The sequence below is a fragment of the Polyodon spathula genome, chromosome 8 (assembly GCF_017654505.1).
Source record: "Polyodon spathula isolate WHYD16114869_AA chromosome 8, ASM1765450v1, whole genome shotgun sequence".
Taxonomy (NCBI): domain Eukaryota; kingdom Metazoa; phylum Chordata; class Actinopteri; order Acipenseriformes; family Polyodontidae; genus Polyodon; species Polyodon spathula.
Genome location: NC_054541.1, coordinates 14,612,692 through 14,635,930, shown reverse-complemented (window position 1 = coordinate 14,635,930; position 23,239 = coordinate 14,612,692). Strand labels below are relative to the sequence as shown.

The following is a 23,239-nucleotide window of genomic DNA, read 5'->3' as shown; positions in this document are numbered from 1 at the left end:
CTAGGAATTGGAACCTGCTCAAATTAGGGTTCAGAAGTTCAGGACAAACACCCAAAACACAGAATGCACAGCAAGCTAGATCACAGGCTGAAGAATATGCACACCGAGTTGTACTACAGCTGCATGATTTTTTTGTTTGTTCAATTAAAACGAGGACTAGCTGCTTCCCAGTCGTTAACTGTATTGCAATTAAAAAAGAAAATAAACACTTTAACTGGATACTGGTTAGAATCTCATGAGCACACCATGCTGCCAGATTCCTGTGAAATATTAATAACCACAAAGAACGTGTGAATCCCTCAGGGCCTGATTTGAAAGCTCAACCCCATCCAGACACGCACTCACCCGCAGCGCAGTTTGTTTTTAACGATGGAAAAATAGCTACAACACTGTAGTAATCAAGCTCAGCACTTATAAAACAACAATCTGAAATGATCACACACAAACCAACCAGCCCCCACAAAAAACATGTCTGATGTCATAATTACATTTGAATGTGAAGTACGTTTACAGAAATATAACTTCAATATATCTAATTAAAATATAACTTCAATATATCTAAAAATAGTTATATTATATATATATATATATCATATATATAAATCTATATATATATAATCTATATATCTATTATTATATACTATATATATATATTATATATATATATATTACACACAAACACACACACACACACACACTTGAGCCCTGAACTACATGAAATTACAATGGTGGTTTCACATAACGAACCATTATTACTTTGTAACATGCCACAGCAACGCGGTCCCCCATTAAATAAACTAGTTATTTCTCTGTGGCCTCACGTTTGGAGAGGAATGTTGTGAGAAAGCCTTGCCCTACTTTCAAGACTGCAAACTCTCCTCAAGCTAAATCTCCCTCATTACCGTGCTGCTGTTTGCATGGTAATAATTATGGTACCAGTGCCATAAAGAGGGTTCTGTTTCTTGCAGTGCTCTGACTGAGATGATGTGGTGAGCGCTGCAGGCCAGCTAGCTGATAATGTACATGTCTGATGGTTGTTGTTCCTGGAGCTGTGCTGTATTCATTGGCAGAGGGCCAGCTGCTCTGTTAGCAACAGCAGCCCTCTGCTTAGATGGGAAAAGTTCCACATTAGCATTGCTAAGGAGCTCCCATTCCAACGACTGAGGCAGAGGGCTGCGTTTGCTATGTGCTCAAGAGAGACTGTTGCGTCTGTCATGGACAGGACACTGGTAAGACTATACACAGAGATATTACAGGGATGGCTCAAATTGCATAGCGGTTTGATCCATTCCTAGTTTTATTAAGAGTTTTGCAAGACACACATGCTTTTCAGTGGATTACACCGACATCCTCTGTCTGGGGGATAGCTTGAGCCTCCAAACACATTTCACTTGTATCGGATTTAAACCAGAGAGGCACATTTTTTCACTACAGGGGGTTGTGGGCCAGTTTCGTTCCTTTCTCATTTGAGTGTTCAACTTCAACCACATGGCCATAACCACTGGCAATGACTAAGTAGCTTTGAGATTCTATTAATTCTCTCTGATTGACTATAAAGGTAACAGGGCTAACCAGAGATTGGATGTTTTGTTGGGTGGGTTTTTTCTAATGTACGGTTGCCTAGTAACTGAAGACATGGGGTTCTGGGAAATGTAGTTTAGTGGAAATCTCCACTGAACCCAGGTATCCAAGGGGAAAGGCTTGAATGAGAGGCTAGTGAAACCTGCCCTCCTCTATTTCATACTCAGTCTAATACAATACTTTAATTATATAGCATGTTTAATTACCTAAAGTTGTCTTAAAATAAAATAAAAATCAATAACTCTGCTCATTTCTTTCGTCTCAAAGTCTTTCTGAATCTATACTGTGTGAAGCTGGAGGAATGTGTACTGGGAGACAGTGCACAAAGAAACCAGGGCTCCATTTCATTTCATTGTGGGAGCTCTGCCAAGCATGGCTCTGCTCCGAACACAATCTCAAAAACATCTGCTGAAGGGCCTGCTGAAAGAATGAAAAAGCAGAGCTTGTCTGCAGGACCGCTGCTCCGCTGTCTTACAAGAAAACCTTATTCCTTGAAATAAATGAAAGGAAAAATACTAGAAACGGCTCTTCTGGTGTGTCATATTGGAACTTACAGAGCAGCTCCTAGGATTCAGGGGAACAGATGATATGATCAGGAGTGTGAAGGAGAGTGGAGAAGTTGGACAGGTGCCTGTGGTGTCTACAGGGGAGGAAATAACGAGGCAGCAACCGTTGTGTTGTTCTCTCCGGTTGAGACAAAGAAAGGGACTTGCATTCCCAGACACTCTGTCACATTCCCAGACAAGGAGGTTCAACAAATCAGGTTTTTAAATAATATTTCTCAGCCCTTTCTGCTCAGAACTGATTTCCAGCCCTAGCGCTTAATAGCTCCTAAATCGCATGCCGTTATTGTTCAGGACTGAATGTGGAGCCTGTGTACAGTGTGCCCAGGTCACAACCCTTGTAAAACATGCATCTTTTGTATGCTGCCCTAACAACAATAAATAGGACATATCATGCACAATCTTTAAAACAGTACATGTTGCATGCTAGAAATTACAGCATGTGATTTTGAAGCGCCACTTGTTGCACATGTGGACTTTTGCAGCCGTTTGCACAGAAGTAGAGCAGGGTTATACTTTCACGCGATCAGCTCAAGAAATATCTGTCTACTTGAAATTGTCCGACATTTACATCTTTTAACTCAAAACGCAGGATTCAGTGTTGGAAGTTATGGGTTAATTAGTGAAACCTCAAGATCCGTGGCTTGTGGATCCATTCCTGGTCAATTCCTCCGTTCTGTAAAAAGCTTTAATCCAATACTTAGTTCCTTACATGTTTACCACTGATGAATTGGTTAAGTCTCCTGCAAATGCCTTTGAGCGCTTTGTCTTTCTATGTCCTGTAGTATTTTATCAGAATCCTGGGTTGACTGTCGGAAGTTCCGAGAAATCAGACTTTTAAACAGATCCCACAGCCCCACAATCCAGGCAAGTCAGCCAATGGAGGAGCTACAGGGAAATCTCAAACTGATTGCTTGACGTATCCTTTCAACCCCGACCACCTACCCCACAAATATGACCAAAACATAGGACCCAACAAATAAAGCCTTCGAGTAACCCTTAGAGGAGCAGAACTCTCTCCCAGGAGGCAATGTGACCTGTGAATCACTGTAGAGGATCAGTGCTCTCACAAGCACTACTGACCTATTTAAATGAGCTGCTCATGAATCAGTGTAAAAAACAGCTGCCGTAATTAATTTCCAATTACACACAGCTCAATGAATGATTAAACAGCATAGGTAATCTCACTATGACATTATGTCCATCTGGTACAAACGAGAGAGACATTGCGGCATAGCATAGAAAGACGGGCCAGACTGAGAGAACTCGGATACTGAGTTTAGATTTAAATCAGTTCTTAATTCCAACACACACACACACACACACATCTCTGCCTTAACATTAGGGTTAGGGTCTCGAGTACAAACAGCAGATCAAAAGGGAAAGTTTCACGTGTTGGAAAGAAGGCAGTACAGTTTTGGCCCATTTTTCTGCACCAGCTAAAGAACATGGTCCTTTCTTTCTGCACCTGTGCACAATTTCAGATGGCTGTACCGCATGAATATCTACTCATATAATATAATCCCAAAAGTTTTCAGCCTTTTCTATAAGACCAGGTATAGTACAGCATGCAACCAATTACCAGTGGAATGCACTTTAAGCAGAGACATAGGATACTGCCACTAGGGTATGGCTCCTCAGTCTTTTCCTACATGTTGTACACTGTAAACATCCAGACAGGACCAAGCAAATACTTCGGACAGCTGGCTTCAGCATACAGGGCATCAGTAAGGATTTGAGATCACACCGTGTGCAGTATGACGCTCAAAGTTACTTCCTGTTTGCAGGGAGTAGCCCAGAGATATTTATTTGTATTCCCACTGCTGTAAAGATAAGACACTGCACGGTTTCATTTTTCACAATATGTGCAAACGAAGGGCCCAGTTCAGATTGGTTTAGGAAAATAATACTGACTAAGCTGCTGAGGTATGGATATCGCTGCACCAGGGCAATCTAAGCCCGGTCCTGGAGGGCCATTCCACTCCAGGTTTAACAGATAAAATGATATAATGAACTACTTCAGGATCTGGAATGACGGGGGTTTAATTGGTTCAATTAAACTATTAAGAACAGGGTTCAAACAAAGACCAGTAGTGCCAGCTTTGGACACTCTTGTACTATAGAGTCACTATCAAATAGGGTTTAGCTGATAATTAAGGGAAAGGTGTGATGAAATAATGTCCAGTTTTTGCTATTCTACAAACTCTAAAGATGAGGTTAACAGTAAATCATTCTGTGTTAATTTTTTTAGCGCTCATGAGGTGACCATAGCACTGGCTACAGTCAGGCAGACAGTTCTGACCTGAACCCCCTCAACCTGCCATGCAGTCCTGGGCCCCTCTCATGCAGTGCGACAGCTGTGCAGAATCGGGGATGGTTGTTTTGTGATGGGACACTAATGTTGATTGGGCAGGTTGAGCTGCCGGATTCTAACCTAGGTCTTCCAGGACGTGGTGAGCTCCAGAGGGAGTCCACTGTACCATTTAGCCCCTTGTTTTGAGCTTCAGTGTGGCCACTCATACCTCATTCCCACTGTACCACTAAGCCGCGCCAGGGCTTAGGAGGACCCCGATTGTGTTTCCACTGCAGAGCCTGAGCCATTCGCTGATGTCACACACAATGACTGTGTCGAGTGGCATGTAGATAATGCTATATTAAGAGCTGCTGCGTTTGAGTGGAGAACGGTGGATCCACAGGTTATGCTTGTGTTTTTCACTGTATTCGTTCTTCATACATTACTGAAGACAACTAAATGCAATGACAGGCTGAATTTGCTTCTCGAAGAGAGCGGTAATTTGGATCTGATGATCAAGATAGCTGGCCTTAGGTGCTGCAACGTAATGATAAAAATCGTGATCCCGCCCCCTGCCCTGCTTGGCTCCGAGTCACATTCAGAGGTGTTGTGAGGCCAGAGTTTCATGGTTTGGTTCTGGCTTGGACAGTGGAAAAGCACCCTCAGGTAGAAGTCATGATGGGGCTCCAGAGCTCAGAAGCACGGTGACTGAGATTCTCTTCACCCTGTCTTAAACACCTGGCCCTGGAAACAATTAGCCAGGCATCCCGGGGTCAGAGAGAAAAGGGGCTCTCCTTTGCTCTCCAAACAGCTTCAAACTAAACACACAAACATATTCATAGATAAAGATGTGCCCAGTTGGTCTGGCTCTGTTTGCAAATAACAGAACGCCAGCTCTTTAAGGAGAGTGCACATGCCTGTACATCAAGACTACAGCTCCTTGGCTTCAGCTCACATTACCAAATAAGGGAAGAAAGCCTCTCTTCCCTGGAAGCCAGCTCCGAGTTTATTAAACAGTGGCATGGCGTTGTGTGGCTCCCAGCTCTCGGGCTCTCTGTGTGGATTTCCCACAGAACCGGGCCTGTTCATTGTAACGGAGGGTATCAGATGGAGCCATGAGTTAAGCTTTCACAAAGCATTCACTCAAGCATTGTTTAATAATGCTGCTGTTTTTGTTTTGTTTTTTTAAAGTCTGTTTTTTGGAAAACATTATAATTTTGTTCTCATGAAAAGTTTCTAGACTCTTCATAAAGATGCACCCTTATAAAAGTTTACCACTGTATTTGTGCAATTTCCCCCCATGGTTTTACTTGGCATTTACCATTTAATTGCTATTATTATTATTATTTATTTTTTTTTTTATTTTTTTATTTTTTTAAATATGCTTTACCTCACCTCTCTGTGCTTTACAATGCTTCCCTATGCTTTACCAGACCTCTCTGTGCTTTACAATGCTTCCCTATGCTTTACCATACCTTGTTGTGCATTGCAATGCTTCCACTGTGCTTTATGACAATTTCCTATGCTTTTATTTTAGGGGATTTTTATAAGGGTACGGGTGTTACTGGTCTGTACCCAGAATATCCACCTTTTATTTTAATTTTATTAATTTTATTTGCCTGCTTTGTTACCTTCTCAAACATTTGTAGTACTGTACAAGGAAACACAGACAAGGGGTCCAGTTTGACACAATGGGAAGGTTGCTCATGGCAGTCTTTTGATAATATTGCACCCCATAAACGTGCTGTACGTCTGCAAAGCGGCTTCATTCAACACACTTGAACAAATGCATTAAGAAAAATATTTCTCTCATGTATTAGTAAACCGTTCTTTTTTTAACAAGGGGATCGTGGCAGGCCACTTTCAAAAGGGTGCCATCTAGAAAATGTGTGTAAACCGCTGCAATTGATGAATCCCCCAGAGCGAAGGCAAGGGCCCGCACGGACAAACTAGCATCCACAATGTGTTAATTATCCCAGAATACATCACAGGGTGTTAACTGTGCCTCTCGTCAAGAACTGAACTTTCCAAACATTCTGTACTGATATTGATGAGATATAGCCCTCTGAAATGTCTTTATAATATATAGCACTGGACCCTGGTATTGATGAGATACAGCCCTCTGAAATGTCTTTATAATATATAGCACTAGACCCTGATATTGGTAGGAGTTGGGTATTTCAGGCAACAAACCAAAAACTTTGAGGAGAATGACTGTGGTTTCATTACAAAAGAAAGCACGCTGTTTTTAAAAAGGTTACAACACATTTTTTGCTGCTCAAGTTGTTTTTATTGATGTAAATTCCAGCTGTGTGGTAGCCCCAGTGTCTAACTGCAGTGCACATCTCAGAGATGTGTTCCTTTGTCAGAATCCCCCCCCCCCCCCTCTCCAATGTGAGACACTTCTCAATGAACTCTGCTCTGCCACTAGTACCCAGTTTACATGTATACCGCAACCCAGGTTCAAAACCCTGCTGCCCCTGATCCTGCATTTCCATGGTCATTCAGCCAACCCGCATTTGCTGCCAATTTCGACATGCCCCTGATTTTTTTCTGATCCTTCCCCAAAGCAGGCCAAAGTGGGATGGGTGCAACTACCACACAGCACGATCAATCAAGTAATGATTGGGCATTCACATTGACAGGCTTCTCTGTGCTTTAATATTCTGGAATTTTTTTTAGCAACAAAAAGCTCCAAAGAATTGAGAGGATTATCGGAAGCAAAGCAGAGTCGCGTCCAAACCAATGACTGCAACGTCAGCCGCAAGGCTTTCTGGGAAATAAACGAGCATTTCATGGAAACCGAGTCTTTTCTCTCAACTTGGGTAGAGCATCAGTGGGGGTTCAGGAGGAATGTGGGAGAACCAGGACCAGCTTGTACTGACAGTCAATCCCTGCTCATGGAAACGAAGTATAGGCTACTGTAAAAACAATGAGGAATTGATGCAAGATGGAAAAGAAGTAAAATACATACAATAAACACATGCTTTACCAGAAAAGAATAGAACTCAAAACCAGAAACTAATATTAATTAACAATGCAAAAATGCGTTACTTCAATATAATGAATTACTTCAATTTATTTCAATAATTTGTGAAGGAGTTAGTAAAGCTGGGGAGGGTATTTATTTTTATTGGGGGGGGGGGGGGGGGGGGGGGCGATGGGGGGGGCGATGACACACTAATCATGAAATGAGAGGGTTCAGGATGTCACCTACTGTTCGTCTCATGCAAACAGTATTCTGTCTTTGCTTTATACTATTTGTTAAAGAATTAAAACGTTGTACAAAAAGCAAAAATCCTGAATTGAAGCTGAACTTTTATTCAAAATCAATCTGAACTGAATCGTTTCAAAGTGCACCAAATCTTATTCCAACACGCAAGAATCCCAAACTGAACTTTCATTCCAAATCAACCCGGCATCAAAAGTTCATCAGATCCTCAAGTTTTTTTGGTTGTTGTTGTTTTTTCTTTAATCAATTTTGCTTTGCTGCATGTTGCTGAACAAGCCAAATTCAAACAATCAATAAAGTTTCCAGCTTTGTTGCAACATAAAAATTATTTTCGTTTTGGAGGCACAGTTACAAAGTGCGCGCTTTTTATTAAGACAAGAGTTGACTTCACTGCGGAGGTGGCATCCTGCGCATACAGACCAGGATGTTGACACTGTTTATATTATCTTTTTTTTTTTCTTATTTGGAGTCCAGGGGCCAGGTTCGTTATAACGAAGGCCGTTACAGCAAGGGTGTACTGCACTTGTGATAAAACACAATTTTAACTCTGCCTGTCAAAAGTCTAGCCTTAGACTACATGGGTACTCAAACATGTTTTTATCTGAAATTCCTAGCCCTAACTCTGATGTCACTTCCTGCCTGGAACTTCTGGAAGATGCAGCTTTTGAAACCCGACTGACTTGGCAAAAGAAACAGTGTGAGAGATCAAGAAAACAAGGAAATATTTACCCACAACAACACTGACAGGTCCTGACAAACCTCAGTTATGAGCACTAAAGAAACTCACTGCACCTCGACATTACTTGGAAACAGTGGTTATTTATTTGAAAGCATTTTGTGTTGTTACTTATGTTGTACCGGTAATGGTTTTGCCAAATTTAACCACATCAACAGCAGTACAATGATTATTTACTTCCTCATTTTTGGCAGGGGTGTCCAATTCCACTCCTGGAGGGCTGTTCCACTCCAGGTTTAACAAGTGCAATTATACAATGAACTACATCAGAGTCTGGGTGGAGGTTTAATTGGTTCAATTAAACAATTTCAAACAGGGTTGGAACAAAGACCTGGCTTAGATGAGCCAATTTTGTTAAATATTTCTTAAATGTGTGTATATCAATGATTAAATGTGTTTTAACTGAGGCAGGTGTATATAAAAGGCTGCCACTAGCCTGTGTGTTCAGTCTGTAGCAGCTGGAGCTGAGGAAGTAGCTCTAGTGGGTTGCTACCAAAAGCAGCTAGAAGTTTGCCTGTATATTGTTACCATTTGTTAAAAATAAGCAGTTTTCCTTTATTTTATATTTATAATTTGTTTTCCTATCCCTCACAGACCCCAATAAACCACACTAAAAGCAAAGTAAAGCATATAACAAAAACATGCATGGTGTAACCTTGGGAAAAGCATGAGAAAAATACAAACCGTGGAAATTTACTCTGGTAAACAGTTTTTTAAAGTGCTGTTAGGCTTTTTTCTGTGTGATTTACTCCACATAGCCATCCGATGGGCTTCTCCACTCCAAACCTGAGCAAGGTCAAAAGCATCTGCCTACGTTTGACTTTGTAACAATTTTGCCTCTTGTTAGTAATAACCCACACTGCTTTGCCATGACTCACACTCTCTCTTGACCAACATCTAACTGATGGCTACAGGGATGAGTTGATGAGACAATCTGATACATTTTCTGACAGATGCTACTGTGCTGCATTCTATTTTAGCAGATCCTTTCTCCAAGGAGACTATGGTGTAACTATGGTGTGATAAGCTGCAGAATCACTTACAACGTCTCACCTGAAAGACAGAGCACAAGGAGGTTCAGTGATTTGCTCAGGATCACAAAGTGAGTCAGTGAGTGAGCCAGGATTTGAACCAGGGACCTCCTGGTTAAAAGCCAGTTTCTTTAACCACTGGACCACACAGCTTTCTATTAGTGCTGCTGTGCCACATCCCTGCAGCCTCCCTTTCATTTCCTCTGTTGCCTTATATAGGCACAGAGCAGAAACTCCTGCAGGTCCCGAGCAGTCAACATGCAGGCATGGCTTCCATTAGAGGGCTGGGTACATATATACCGATTGAGAACTTTGTGGCATATTTGAATAATATCCAAGAAGTATTCCAGGAATAGATTACTTTTTTCCACTTTATAAACAAGGTAATTTCCCCATTTGTTTCTGATCAGGGAACGCCTATGTAGGGGAGTGCTGTAGAGTCCGGTGTCTGACTTCTCCACAACACTTTCAGCCGGCTGATAAACAGCTGAGATGGAAAGATGCTAATTGCACATAGTGGAAGACATCCAGAAGGCTGGTTGCTGGGTCAAGGGAAGTGCTGCCTCGTCTGGGCTGTGTATTGAAGGCTGGTTGCTGGGCCGAGGGAAGTGCGGTCTCGTTTGAGCTGTGTACTGAAGGTTGGTTGCTGGGCCGAGGGAAGTGCTGCCTCGTTTGAGCTGTGTATTGAAGGCTGGTTGCTGGGCTGTGTATTGAAGGGAGGATGGGGAGCAGCAGGGTGATTGCTTTGGAATTGCAGCTATGTTAGAAAAACAGGACCCAGGAATACCAGTATAATAATCTGTACTACTTTCTTTGGGGGAAGAAAAAAAAAAAATGGTATCCCAAGAACCAAACGATTGTCTTCCCAATGAAATGGGGACCAGTGATTGCCCTTGTAAAAGTTTACCACTGTATTTTTCCATGCATTTTTGCAGTTTTACCATGCCTTTCCCATGGTTATATTATGCATTTACCATAGTTTACCTTGGTTTGCCATATTAATTAACATGTGTAAACCGGAGCTTCCTCTCCGTGGTTCGTTTCCCCTTTAAAAATAGCCCAGCACAAAGAACTCAAGTTTTCAAAGTGCTGACGCGCTATTTTTAATAATACAAAGAAACAAAAAAACAAAAAACCTAACTGTTTTGGAGTGCTTCCCTATGCTTTACCATACCTCTCTGTGCTTTACAATGATTACCTTTTGCTTTACCATACTTCTCTGTACTTTGCAATGCTTGCCTATGCTTTACCATGCCTCTCTTTGTTTCACTCTATGATTGCTTTATTCCACTTTGCTGTGCTTTTACTATGGGAAGCTTTTATAAGGGTGCTTAAGCTAAAAAGAGGAAAGCAGAATGTGTTGAAAGCCCTGGTAAGCACTAACCTCAACACAGCAGTTTCACTTTATTTCATAAAGCCGAATTAAACCTGCTGAATAACGTTACGGTTGCCATGTTGAATTACATATGCTTTGTAATTTTCCATATAAAAATTGGCAAAAATTGAAAAATAAAATACTGTACTACTTTTATGGCTTCCAGTAGACTTTTGCGATATCATTTTGTAGTTTCTTTAATTACATGATGTCTCAATCCTAAAATTCTAGGCGATGCAAAACCTTTGTCCAGAGCTGTAGCTTTGAGAATAAAGCCCACTGTGTTTCATTAAATCAGACAGCAGTACAGCGTTGGAGACAGAAACCTGGTGTGTGGACACTTACACTGTTTAGTGAAGGATCTGTATGATCTGGAACAAGGAAAGTTTCTAATAAAGACTAGATTGAGAACGCTCGCTCCCCAGCTATTGAAACTGATTCAATCCATGCGGCCATGAATCGCATCAAAACTAAACCACCTCCAGAGTCAAACTACAGGGCCGTTAGTTAAAGGGGCAGTGTCCCGTGATTACACTCTGTGACTGTAGCTAACACAATAGTCCCATACATTTTACACTTTGTGCCCTTTAATCATCGTCTCAAATGTGCAGTTTTGAAAGAAAACTCATGTTTCAGCAAAGATGTATTTTCATTTTAAAACCTGACATCTGGTTCCACACTGAAAGAAATGTCTGTGTTTGCAAGTCATGCTTTCAGATGCCATCCTGCACTTCCTGGCTCATTTCATCTGGAGTGTGAAACTGTCTCCATCCTATTTGTGCCTCCTTTCCTTTCAGTAACCAATCAGCTTCTTCCCCTAATGAATGCATGCTTTGCAGCCAGTAAGATGCTTTTAACAATTTCCATTGTTTTAAAATGGAAAAACATGTTTGCTATAACATGTGTTTCTTTCAAAATTGCACATTCCAAACCTACTGTAGTGAATACAATTATTTTGTTAGCTGTTCAAATTTCTCAAGAGTTCTATATTAGACACCAAAATCTGTGGAAAATGAATGACAGCGATCACAAAAATAATAATTAACAGGTAAGAAATGAACTACAGTCGAACCTGTCCTATCCGATCCTGTAAGATAGAATCTCCTCTATTAACCGATGGACCGCTGGCCTGTGTCACTTACACAGGCTGCTACCAACTAAACGGTAGTGAAGAAAACTGATCAAAGCACTTTTTATTAGGGGTCTGATTGTCCAGTTACAAGCTCCTTCACCCAGGTCAAGGTGTGCTCCGATCACATGACCACACCTCTACTCCTTGGTGCCCTGAAGTGGCAGTCACAGAGTTCCCATCCTCTAGAGGTCAAAGGTTAGCCCTGTAAGTGTCTGCGTCTGATCACCAGGTAGTATGGGGGTCAGTGTAGTGCATTGAGATGTAACAGTCCTTGATGACTTTGACTCTCTCACCTGTGCCTAAGCTAATGCAGCACTCCCTGTAATCTGCAGCGAAGATCAACAACTTGGCACAGCCAGACTGCTCCCCTGATTGAATGACTCACTATGAGGTTTATGAATTCACCAAACCCAAGAGCTGACAGCTCTTCCGAACACCCCACTTTCAACTAGAATTATGCAATCACTCAAAGATACCAGATAAGCACTCTAATAAACAGCGTGCTGGTCACGAAAGTGGCAAAATTACTGGACCAACAAATGTTTCCAGACAGAGGAAGGCAGAGTTCAAATCAAGTATGGGCAAATTTTACTAGGAACATTTTAATTTTAAACAAAGCACAGGTTTTTTTTTTTTCAAACCAAAAGGAGGCAGAGTGACTGAGCAAGCTGCATGAATGCATTTTGTTTAAAATAAAATAAAAACAAGAACTACGTTAACCCATGCTTTCCTGGACATTAAAATCTGTGTTTTTTACTACAATAGTAATTTTAGTCTTTTTCCATTTACAGTACCCTTTTAAAGCCTTTCAACCCATAACACTATCACTGTGCTGTATCTTTGTATCATTCACCAGATTGAGGGTGTAGATAGTTGCACATTTATCAAAACCACTGAAACAAATTTTCAGAGTTACAGACATTTCTGACTTAAGAAGAACAGCCTCCATTCCCAAGGGGTTCGTAACTGTGATGGTCTACAGTATTTTATTTGACAGCAGTACCAGTCTTTCACCATGCAAGCCTGTACAGTATGAAGGATTTAAATCGACTATGCATGCAAAGAAAAACATGAGCTGGTTAGTAAGTGCATGAACAAGGAGAGTGGCTCAGTCCTCCAGGGTCGAAGTGGAACGGGATTAATACCTTTACATCAGGGTCATGAACACTACACTGAACAAAGAGCCCCATGCTCACTCAAACCCACTGCCTTGTAAATCAGCAAGCTGCAGGGACGTTTATTTTACCTCCACTGTGGTACAAAAGCAAACAGAAAAGACATTGTTTTTTTTTTTCTACAGGATGATTGTAGATCTCTTTGAGAAAAGGATATATCCTTTTCTCAAACTACATATAGTGGTTTGCAGAAGTATTCACCCCCTGCAAAGTTTTCATTTTTTGTTGGCACCTGAGCGTACTTCACAACGCTTTCAAAATTAGACTTTCCATGTAGAATCTACACAAACTACTCCACAATGATAAAGTTAAAAAATTCATATAGAATATAAATCAGCAAGAGTTACTGAGATTAATCTGTTTTTCTCTGTTGCATAAATCAGCTCAGGTGCAAATGATTTGTTTGAAAAGTCACAAAATTAGTGAAATGGTTTCAGCCTGTGTGTACTTAAAGTGGCTTATCTTGTAGATAATTTCCCTCAGGTATATAAAGACTTAAGATGCAACCCACATAGTGATCCAACAAAGCAACCACGAAGACCAAGGAGCTTTCAAAACAAGTGAGGGATAAAGTGGTAGAGAGGCACAGAGCAGGAGAAGGGTACAAGAAAATTTCAAAAGGTTCTGATTATACCGTGTAACAAATTATTATTATTTTTTTTTTGTTCCTGGGTAGTAAGTGTTATTTCCTAATTGCTTATGCCTCAAAAGTATAGAAAATGGCTATTATTCACCACAAACTTTGCTTTTGTGACCAGGGCAGTGATATTTCAAAATATCACTATTTCCAATGGGCGAACGGGCAAATGTGTGTCTTTTTGTTCACATAAAGTCAGAAAAAAACAACATATGAATCCAAATTAACATGTATTTATACTAAAGTAATACAAAAATGACTACAAAAGATTTAGAAGCGAGTAGTTTGGAGATTTACGATTATACTGTATATACAAAAATTTCACCATCCTATTGTGCAAAGCTAGTAGAGACCTATCCAAAAAGACTCATAGCAGTAATTGCTGCAAAAGGTGCTTCTACCAAGTACTGACTTAAGGGGCTGAATATTTATGCAACCAGTAACTTTCATTTTGTACATTTTCTTTGCAAGTTTTGTTGACATTTAACCTCCTCCTCATATAACAGTGTTCAGTTTAACTGTACCACTGATGGAGCTCAGCTGTGGCCAGCTCAGTTTGCATTACCCTATAGAAGTAACATTTTGCTTCATGAAGTCGAATGAAACCTGCTGAATAATGTTATGTCCAACCCCCTACTAGAAGTCTGATCTCTTTCTTCCAAATTAATTTACATTTTAATTTCATGTAAGATTGTGATCTTGTGAGATGTTGCGTAGCTACGGGAGTTATACGGAGACAGGGTTATGGAGCAGATGATAAGAAGAAGGGAACTGCAATGCCTGATCTGGGAAGCTTTTCTTCAGCAGTCCGATTCAGAAAACTGATGGCAGTATAGTATAACCCTTCAATACATTAAGGATGGAGGTATTGAGATGAATTGAATAGACCCACGTGTGTTATATTTAGTTATTTTTTCAATTTCTTTGGCAGTGTGTAGTCAGGTTTTTTTAGTTTCAGTGATCTAAACATATTTTACATTAGTTTTTGATTAAACCTTTTATTTGCGGTGTTCAGGCTTTTTACAAGGCAACTAGCCAGCTTTGACTTACTCTCTCAAACAATTGTTTGAAAGTTTCATTCATTTGCTTTCATTCTTTGATGGAGTGAACAGGAATTTCTACCTGCATCAGAAGAAGTCAAGAGCCTTTAATAAAATGTCAGTTCTGTATTCCCTTATCCGAGCAGCGCCAATCACATAAAAGCACTCCCTCATTCTCAGTTCCAGGTGTAAGACTGTCTAAAACTCAAGGAATGGGATGAGAAGGGAGATCCACCACTGAATCCACATACAGGAAACTCACGTGACTAAGTGCAGCTGCTTCTGAACTGTGTTCAACTCGAGCAGTCAATGCAGGTGTGTGAAATGTGTCAATGATGATAACCATTCCAGAAAATGGATTTCTTCCAGCCTTCAAAATGACAGAGCACTGTGGTATTGCCAAACATCTTTTTTTTTCTGACCGTTACAATGCTTTACAAGGTGAGGAGTTCTCCCTGTGAGTTATGGGGATGGCACGGCCCTGCTTTGTGTCTGTGAAGGAGGGTTTGGATTGAGTTCACAGTTGGCACTATTCCACTGCTGGATTATTAAAAAAGGGCCCGAACCTTAAAAATAAAACCCTTTGGTCATGTATCACGTTCGTTACTTCCCTATTATGTATAGGTGCTTTTATTATAACTTGAGGGACAATCAATTAGATCAATCTGTTTCATGTCCATGTACAGACAGACGTGTCCACCACAGACCCACATTCTGATATGTGTAATAGTTAGGGCAGAGTGTTTTTCACTGTAAAAATGGCTTATTTCACAGCGTGGCACGCTCTACAAATAGGTATTATACTGCAATGGGTAAAATCCATGGAAACCATGAAATCTGTGATAACTAGCAATAGCTCGTTCTAAAGATTGTTTCATCACAACTGGACAGCTGGCTTCACAACTAGGAGGCCAGTGTAGAACTGTAACAATCCAGTCAGGGGAGGGCGTGGGAGTTAAACAGAAAAACTTCCAACCATTTTAGGCTTTTGATCAGCAAATTTAATTACTCTGACCCGTAGATCGAGACTCCAAGCCGGGAGAGAAAAAGCCCAGGAGCATTCCAGTGCTGCTGGTAATACATTCCTGAAGCACGTTGCAGCCTCGGAGGTTATGGGCATGCTTTTGATTAGATAGCTGAACGCTAAAATAAAATAAACAAGGGTTGATGGCGTGAGCTGCAAAAACAAGCTCCTCATTTCAACTGAAAATCATTGTTATAATGCTGGGTGTCTGGAGGGGACCGTGTGCTGGGAGTCGGTCACTGAAAAGGCTGCAGAGTGGTCTGGAGTTTGATGTGGTCATCTTTACAACAAAGATGTCATGATTGCGTGCAACACTAACACGGCACTAGATATATCAACCTTTTGTTTGTTTTATTTTGTACGGTTTAAAAAACACAGTAAATAAAGCAGCACCACAATTAAAATGTAATCCTAGTGATAGTCTCTCCTGTACAGGATAAAGCATCTGTAAAAGTACAGGCAGTCTAATACCTACTGGACACCGGTGATTGTCTTGAGTGATTAATTCTTTTCCCTCTCATAAGACATTTGTTAAAAGCAATCTTTATACAAACTACATGAAATTTCAACATCAAGATTAGGCTGTTAATGATTTCAAGGTGACTTGCAAGTAAATGAATATCTGCCATATGGCTGGAAATATTTATCATGCATAAAAACGTGCAACCCTTAACAAGGGGATGAAAGAAGGACAGAAGAGCTCAAATGAAAGGAAGTAGAAAGATAATAAGCCCCGGTATTTATTTGACTTGCACAATAAAATCAGCAGTTAAACCACAGCCATGTGCTTTTGTATTCCTCTCATGTGTTCAGCTCACGCGAACCCAAGCTAGCGATCTGCTGTGCGAGACTGGTAGTGCAAAAATAAATAAATAAATAAATAAATAAATAAATAAATAAAAACATGCAACTGCCCAGATGTAATCCATTTGCTGAAGGAATTATGTTTAACAACTGTGCTGGGCTAAACAGAAACTGGTAGCACATGATCCTGTGCAAATCTTTCTCATGACAAATACTGAAGCATTCCTCAAGCAATCGAAATTTTTATTTGCCCGCAGCCCAGATGAGTCAACTGAGAACAAATCCTCATTTCCAATGACAACCTGGCAAGAGGGTCACACCACCACTGCAAACATCAAACACAAAAAATAAGGAGTACAAAAAATAAATAAATAAATAAAACAGGCAATCATATAACATAAAACTCAGCAGCAGCTTATCAGGTACAGATGTCAGTCAGCAATGAGCCGACTCTACACTTCAAATCATTCTCAGATATGAACTGTTCTCATTTGAACTTGTGTTGAAACTCATTCCAGTCATTGGCTGCTGCAAACTGACATGAGTGACGACCAGAAACTGTTGACCCCTGGGAACAAGCAGTTTAATAAAATTCCAGCTGTATTCCATACTATATAAAAGCTGCATCTCCCTGATGTGTCTCAAAAGCGAGGACCGCCTTTGGAAACTATAACTTGGCAAGTAGGGAGATTCACATGCTCACAATAATAATAATGCCGGTTGTGCAACTAACTAGGGCTGTAATGGTTCACTGTGTATCTATGCATGGTGATGCTTGCTTTACATGTCATAGCGTATCGTAATAGAGGTCTGAATCGTCTGGATGGTGATTCAAGACCACAAGCACAGCAAGTTCTAGAATGAAGAACACATGGGCTGTATAGTTGGTAATTGGTACATTTTGTCCCTGTCTCATTTAATGTTTGCCCTGATTACCAAATTGTATCTACGTGTTCATACGATTGGAATGTCAAAATGTTCTCACAGTAGTACGGTTCCATTGAGGGATAACTCATCCCATTGTACCTGCCCTTGTGCTACCACTGCCTCTTACTGCATTACAGAACCATTGCATTGCCACTGCAGTTTTAGTGCAGAATTGCCATTGAAGACCATTTGGTGTAGCATAAACTGTACTGCATTTAAAAAGCTGGGTTCCTCTATTGGGAGCGCTTTCTTTCTCACTCACTCCCTCCCTCCCTCCCTCCTCCAGGATCATCAGTGAATCAATGTGATTGAGGTTCTCTCCAGGGGTTCAGGTAATCTGATCAATTGCCCGTCTCTGTTAATACTAGCGGCACGTATTGTATATTAACAATAACATTCAGTGTAGAATGCAATGTGGGGATTTGGAACAAACAAACAGTAAACATTGTTAATTTTAAACATCTAATGTTTAATGATCTAATCCTTATAGCGTCACAATGTAGGTAATTCCATGTTTCCCTGAATTCCTAACCCTTATATGTGGACCTAGTGCCAGTCGAAAAACTACATTCATCCCCCTGATGAAGCCTGACACCTAGATCTTCCACTTAAGGAATTTAAAACCATTTAGCTTGGCATCAGCCTGGCACCACAGCACCAGAATTGTCTCCTTGACGTCCTCTGGGGTCAGCTTCAATGTAAAAAAACACCAGGGAAATGATGACATTTTATATTACTATGAAAACTTCACTGCATATTTGTAAGGCCCGGTGCAGCAGCAACACATACTGGGTGGCTTTACAATGCTAAAATGAAAGCTAGAGATATGACACACAGACAGACAAACAGACAGACAGCATCCAGAATACAAAGACAGACAGAGACAGCTTCCAGAAACCCCCGGATTATAAAAACGCTCCAGAACTTGAGGTAAACAATGTTCTTCATCACAATAAGACAAGTGGTTCTCAAGACAGCTAGCTAAACAGAGAGACTCCATACACTCCCAGATTATACTCAATAATGTGTACTAAAGAAGGTCCCTGTCTGATAAACAGATAGACAGACAGTCAAGATAGTTGGGCTCCAGATACCTGGGCAGTATGATACATTCAATAATTATAATAATATCTTTACCCTGTTATGTTACACAACTTTTTGGAGTGTATGCTGCACATGTCATACTGTATTCCCTATTAAATGTATTGCTTTGAACATACAGAATACAGTCTATTGACTAACTGATTAATGAATGTTTAACTAAGGCAATGTAAAATCCATTGGGATCAACAATCAGATAATGGATTCGCTAGGTTCGTCAAGTTGCATTCACGCATTGTATGTTTTTTTTTCTCTTTAACAGAAACCATTTGACAATGTGTGAATGCTATAAATTGAACATTAAATGTCATTAAATTGCACAATCATTCACCATCTCAACAGCAAAGCTTTGTATAGCTGCACTGAAAGAAATGTCTCAGGGCAGAGGGGGGAGGCATAACCAGTATCTGGGATACTGGTTATGCCTCCATAATACATCACCAATCTGCGAAGTCACTTGACAAGCATAAGTTCCTATTATTATTAATATTTTAGTACAAGTCAAATGTGACTGATATCCTGCTTGGAACGGTGAATGTTAGATAAAACTTTGTTTTGCCAAAGGCCGCTGCAGTTGGTGCTGCTGCAATGCAAGCAGCACCAATTTGAAACCCTATTCCGTGACCCTCATTGCCAAAATAAGAAAGTTAGCATCATTTTAAATTGTGGGACACATACACATGTCCCTTGTACCTTAAAGGGTGAATATCTCTTTTCAAAACTAGAGGCTTGCTTCCTTTTACTGGAATGCAGAACTGTGCAACCTGCAGGTCAAAAAGACCACATGCCCCAAAACAAAACCGCTGTCAATATTCCCAGCTACTGTCCACAGTGCTATAAATCCATCAGAAAGAGGGTCCTGTACACTCCCTGGCACTGTGTCCAACGTCTGTGTTCATTGTGAACGCAGGGTTAGCTTCCAGATGCCTGAGCCCACTCTGGAAGCTGCTCTGCATTCCTCAGCTCAGGCCAGTCTCCCATCACCATCTCCAAGCTGCTCCTTATAAGGCCTATGCATTCAGGGCATTCTAGTCATTTTTACCCCCTTGGCCAGTTCTCTTATCAGATCAGATTCCACAGAAGGCGTTGGCTTAGCACACCATTAAAAGTTGACTTCTTTATCATTTTCTATTATACCGCAAAAAATTTTATTTCAATTAAAAAGGACTAGAGTCTGACAAGTTGTTTCACCTTTAACGGAACCACCATAGGGTATATTTGGCAATAGATCATTTCATTTCTGCAAATATCCCCTATGGTACCATTGTACCTGCCGCTGCTTGTTAGTACGTTACAGAACGATTGCATTGCCACTGCAGACCATTTGGTTTAGCATAAACTGCACTGCATTTAAAAAGCTGGTTTCCAGTATTGGTTGCATTGTACATTGTACACCAAGAATGTTCTTAGTTGACAATTGCACACTACCCCTATTATAAAAGAAAGAACTACAGTGCTGAGCCTGAGCAAATATTCCAATCCCAAGAAAAAGATGCAAATGCCTGCTAGCAGCTTGTACTGTATTCACAGCATCCCATTAGATAGATATCTGGTGTAAAAACAACAGCTTGACTTGTATTTGCCAGAACTTTGTAATATATTGTATGAACCAGGCAACCAGTGGTTTAAAAGTGTGAAACAGCACAGTGACAGCATGGTAAACTACAGGCAAGCACTGTAAAGCCCAGAGAGGTATGGTAAATTATATAACCTGAAAACCATGGTACTCTATAATAAGGGAATGATTTGAAGGCTTGTAAAGTGGTCATTGTTATGACGAACTACACAAACATCAAACCAGTCCAGTTACTCAAATAACGGGGAGCCACCAACCTTGTGTGACATAATGACATATCACTAAATGTCCTTATAGTAAATGAATTTATATTTAATACTTGTGGAATGTCTGCGTTAGCGTACTCGCTATGCATAAGTAGCTTACGCAGCACCGTTGCTTCTATGGAAAATAAAACAAGCATTTCTGAAATTAAAAACAAGCACTCGTCAGACCGCTATCCCATCACATATCGTCCTATAATAATATACAGCGCCAGTCTGTGCATTCCACTGTGGGGTAGATAAAACAAAAAAGTTCGTATCTCAACTAGTGTCATTCTTGAGCATTATGCTTTTGCCTCTGCTTGCCCGGGACCGCCCGCTGCGCAGAAAAAGCCCGTTTCCTGTCTTGGGAACATTAGTCTGATAAGCATCTGAGCCACACGTTTACGTACTACGTGCTAGATTCCTATATGTGTATCATAGAACACAGCAATGCAAAATACTGAAGCACAGCGGATAAAATTGTGTACTCACGTTATCGAGGTGAGATATACTAGCTGACAAATACCACACAGGAAACAAATCAGTGCCTTAAATCCAATACATTGCATTCATGCAAGTGTCTCCCCCAGCGCCACGCACAACGGACGTCCAACGCCCAATGATGAAAATACTGCAGTGTAAATTAGCTGCAGCAGGTAACAGTTTAACAGAGGCACCGTTCAAGAAAAGTGACCGTTATATTGAAAAGAGCAACCAGTCGGCTACAGTACAGTATAGCAGTAAACTTATCCAGTCAGCAGCTAATGTACTACGTTAAACTCAGTCAACACACCCCATTCCTTAAAAAAAGTAAATTATATATTTATTTATTTATTTTTGTTTTTAATAGACAAGCACAAAAACAATTTTTCTAGAATGCACTCTACTGCCAAAGTTCACAAAAACAAAAATTCAGCCAATTTCCCCAAATTGCTACTCACCACACCCCAAGTGGAAATAAAAACAAACAAAAAAACAATTGTAAAGGTCTGCAGAATGAACCAGTTAGGACATTAGTTATTCTTACCTGTGAACTGCCGACGACTTCAAAACCGATTTTACTTTGTTATATTATTTTGTAAGCAGCGACCAAAGGACCAGAACAGAAAAATCAACACGTCCGAATACTAAGACAAGCAGCGGTCTTTAAGAGAGTCAGCCCTTCTCATATTCAATTAAACCAAGAGCCTGCCTTAGCCCCTCCTTCTCTCAATAAACTCCATCTCCCCTATGTTAACAATCAGCAGCCAATGTATGCATTGTCCGTGGCCTATTATAATAATCTAATAGTAGCCAATTGCAGCCCTTCCTCGAAGGTGGGTTCGGTTTCGCTCGGGCGGCGTGGGCGGGGTTGAGTGAGTTGAGAGAGAAAGAGAGGGGGGGGGGGGGAGACCTGAAAAGTTCTAAAAATTGGAGTGTGCTGCCAAACGTTCTTGCAAAATGCCCTTTTTTGGTTATCCTTTTCACGGCCTCTACAAGTAAATCTTCTGTCAGAACAATCTTATGGAAAAAACGAAGACGGAGGGCTGCAGCGCAGTCTCCATCCCTCCCTTTCTCTTTCCCTCGGTCCGTCCCTCCCTCCCTCTCCCCAAGGCAGTCGAGGAAAGAAAAAAGTTAACTGTGCTGACTTTGTGTTGATACATTTTCCACGACTTTACTTTAAACACTCGATTAGAAATTGAAATACATGGTAAACCAAAGTAGACAAACGTTTCTGTTCAAGCTGTATCCTCAGCACCAGTACGTGTTGTTCAGGTTAGCCCAGTTCATTTATAACAGCTGCTGTATGGATCAAAATTATAATCCTGAAACATTATATTTGATCAGCACTTATTGTCATTTTAAATATATTCTTAACTCTGGATACACGTGTAAAATGTGTTTGAAGAATATATTCCAGGACTATTATGACTGGTGGTGTAAGGATGTTTGGGCAATAGTTCAATCTATTTTTAGTCCTATTTTTACTACTATTAGTTTTACAAGTAAATCTCGCCTTTAAAACACATTTATTTAGATTGGCATTCTTTTAGATTTTTTGTTGTTTTTATTTTCTTGATATTTAATGTTGTTGGTAGTTTGTATACAATTCTATGTAGGTCAGAACAAGTCTTTCCTTGCCCTGTTAAGCCGTTTGTGCTAATCCTTTATGGAAGGTGTTATATTATAATAATAATAATAATAATAATAATAATACTTATTATTATTATTATTATTATTATTATTATTATTATATTATTATTATTATTATTATTATTATATATTTAAATCATTGAATTGAACTGCATTTAGAGTAGCCCTTAACATTGTTATCTATACAGTATACACACACAGCTCAGTATTTCACTAGGCCTGTATAATATATACCTCTGCATGCCTCATCCTCTGGGATGCAGGTTTGTAGTTGAACAGTAGCCCAGTTGTCCACCAAGTCCTTCATAAAATGATCCCTGGGACAAGTCTCGACATGAGAGAATATTGCAGCTTATGGAGGGATGGAGCGAATCTTCTTTTGTGTTTTGTTCGTTAGCTTCCCACTTTCTTGAGTAAATAAAGAACACCTGCACACTTCGACTCGCTTCAGCGGCTGCCAGTCTTTACTCGTTCATTAGAGATGCGTTCTGGGGTACCGTTGCATTTTGTAGGAAGGTTTGCTTGTTAAGGTAATTTGGATATAGCTAAAGAGCAGACAATGATCTATTCAGGGATACAAAGATATTTAGTGAGCAGGTCTGAGTTGGGTAGAACAGTCAACGAATATCCCCAC

The 23,239-nt window shown here is 40.4% G+C and overlaps 1 protein-coding gene across 7 annotated transcripts in view; it reads right to left on the bottom strand.

Moving 5' to 3' along the window:
• The window catches only part of LOC121319497 (non-muscle caldesmon-like), a 65,834-nt gene extending 44,137 nt beyond the window's left edge, over positions 1–21,697 (bottom strand). For 5 of the 7 annotated variants that reach the window (XM_041256966.1, XM_041256969.1, XM_041256972.1 and 2 more), the window contains exon 1: positions 21,500–21,697. The gene's annotated coding sequence lies outside the window, so the exon portion shown is untranslated. The remainder of the gene's footprint in view (positions 1–21,499) is intronic. The other 2 variants (XM_041256971.1, XM_041256970.1) reach the window with 2 other exon arrangements.
• Between the last annotated feature and the right edge of the window lie 1,542 nt (positions 21,698–23,239).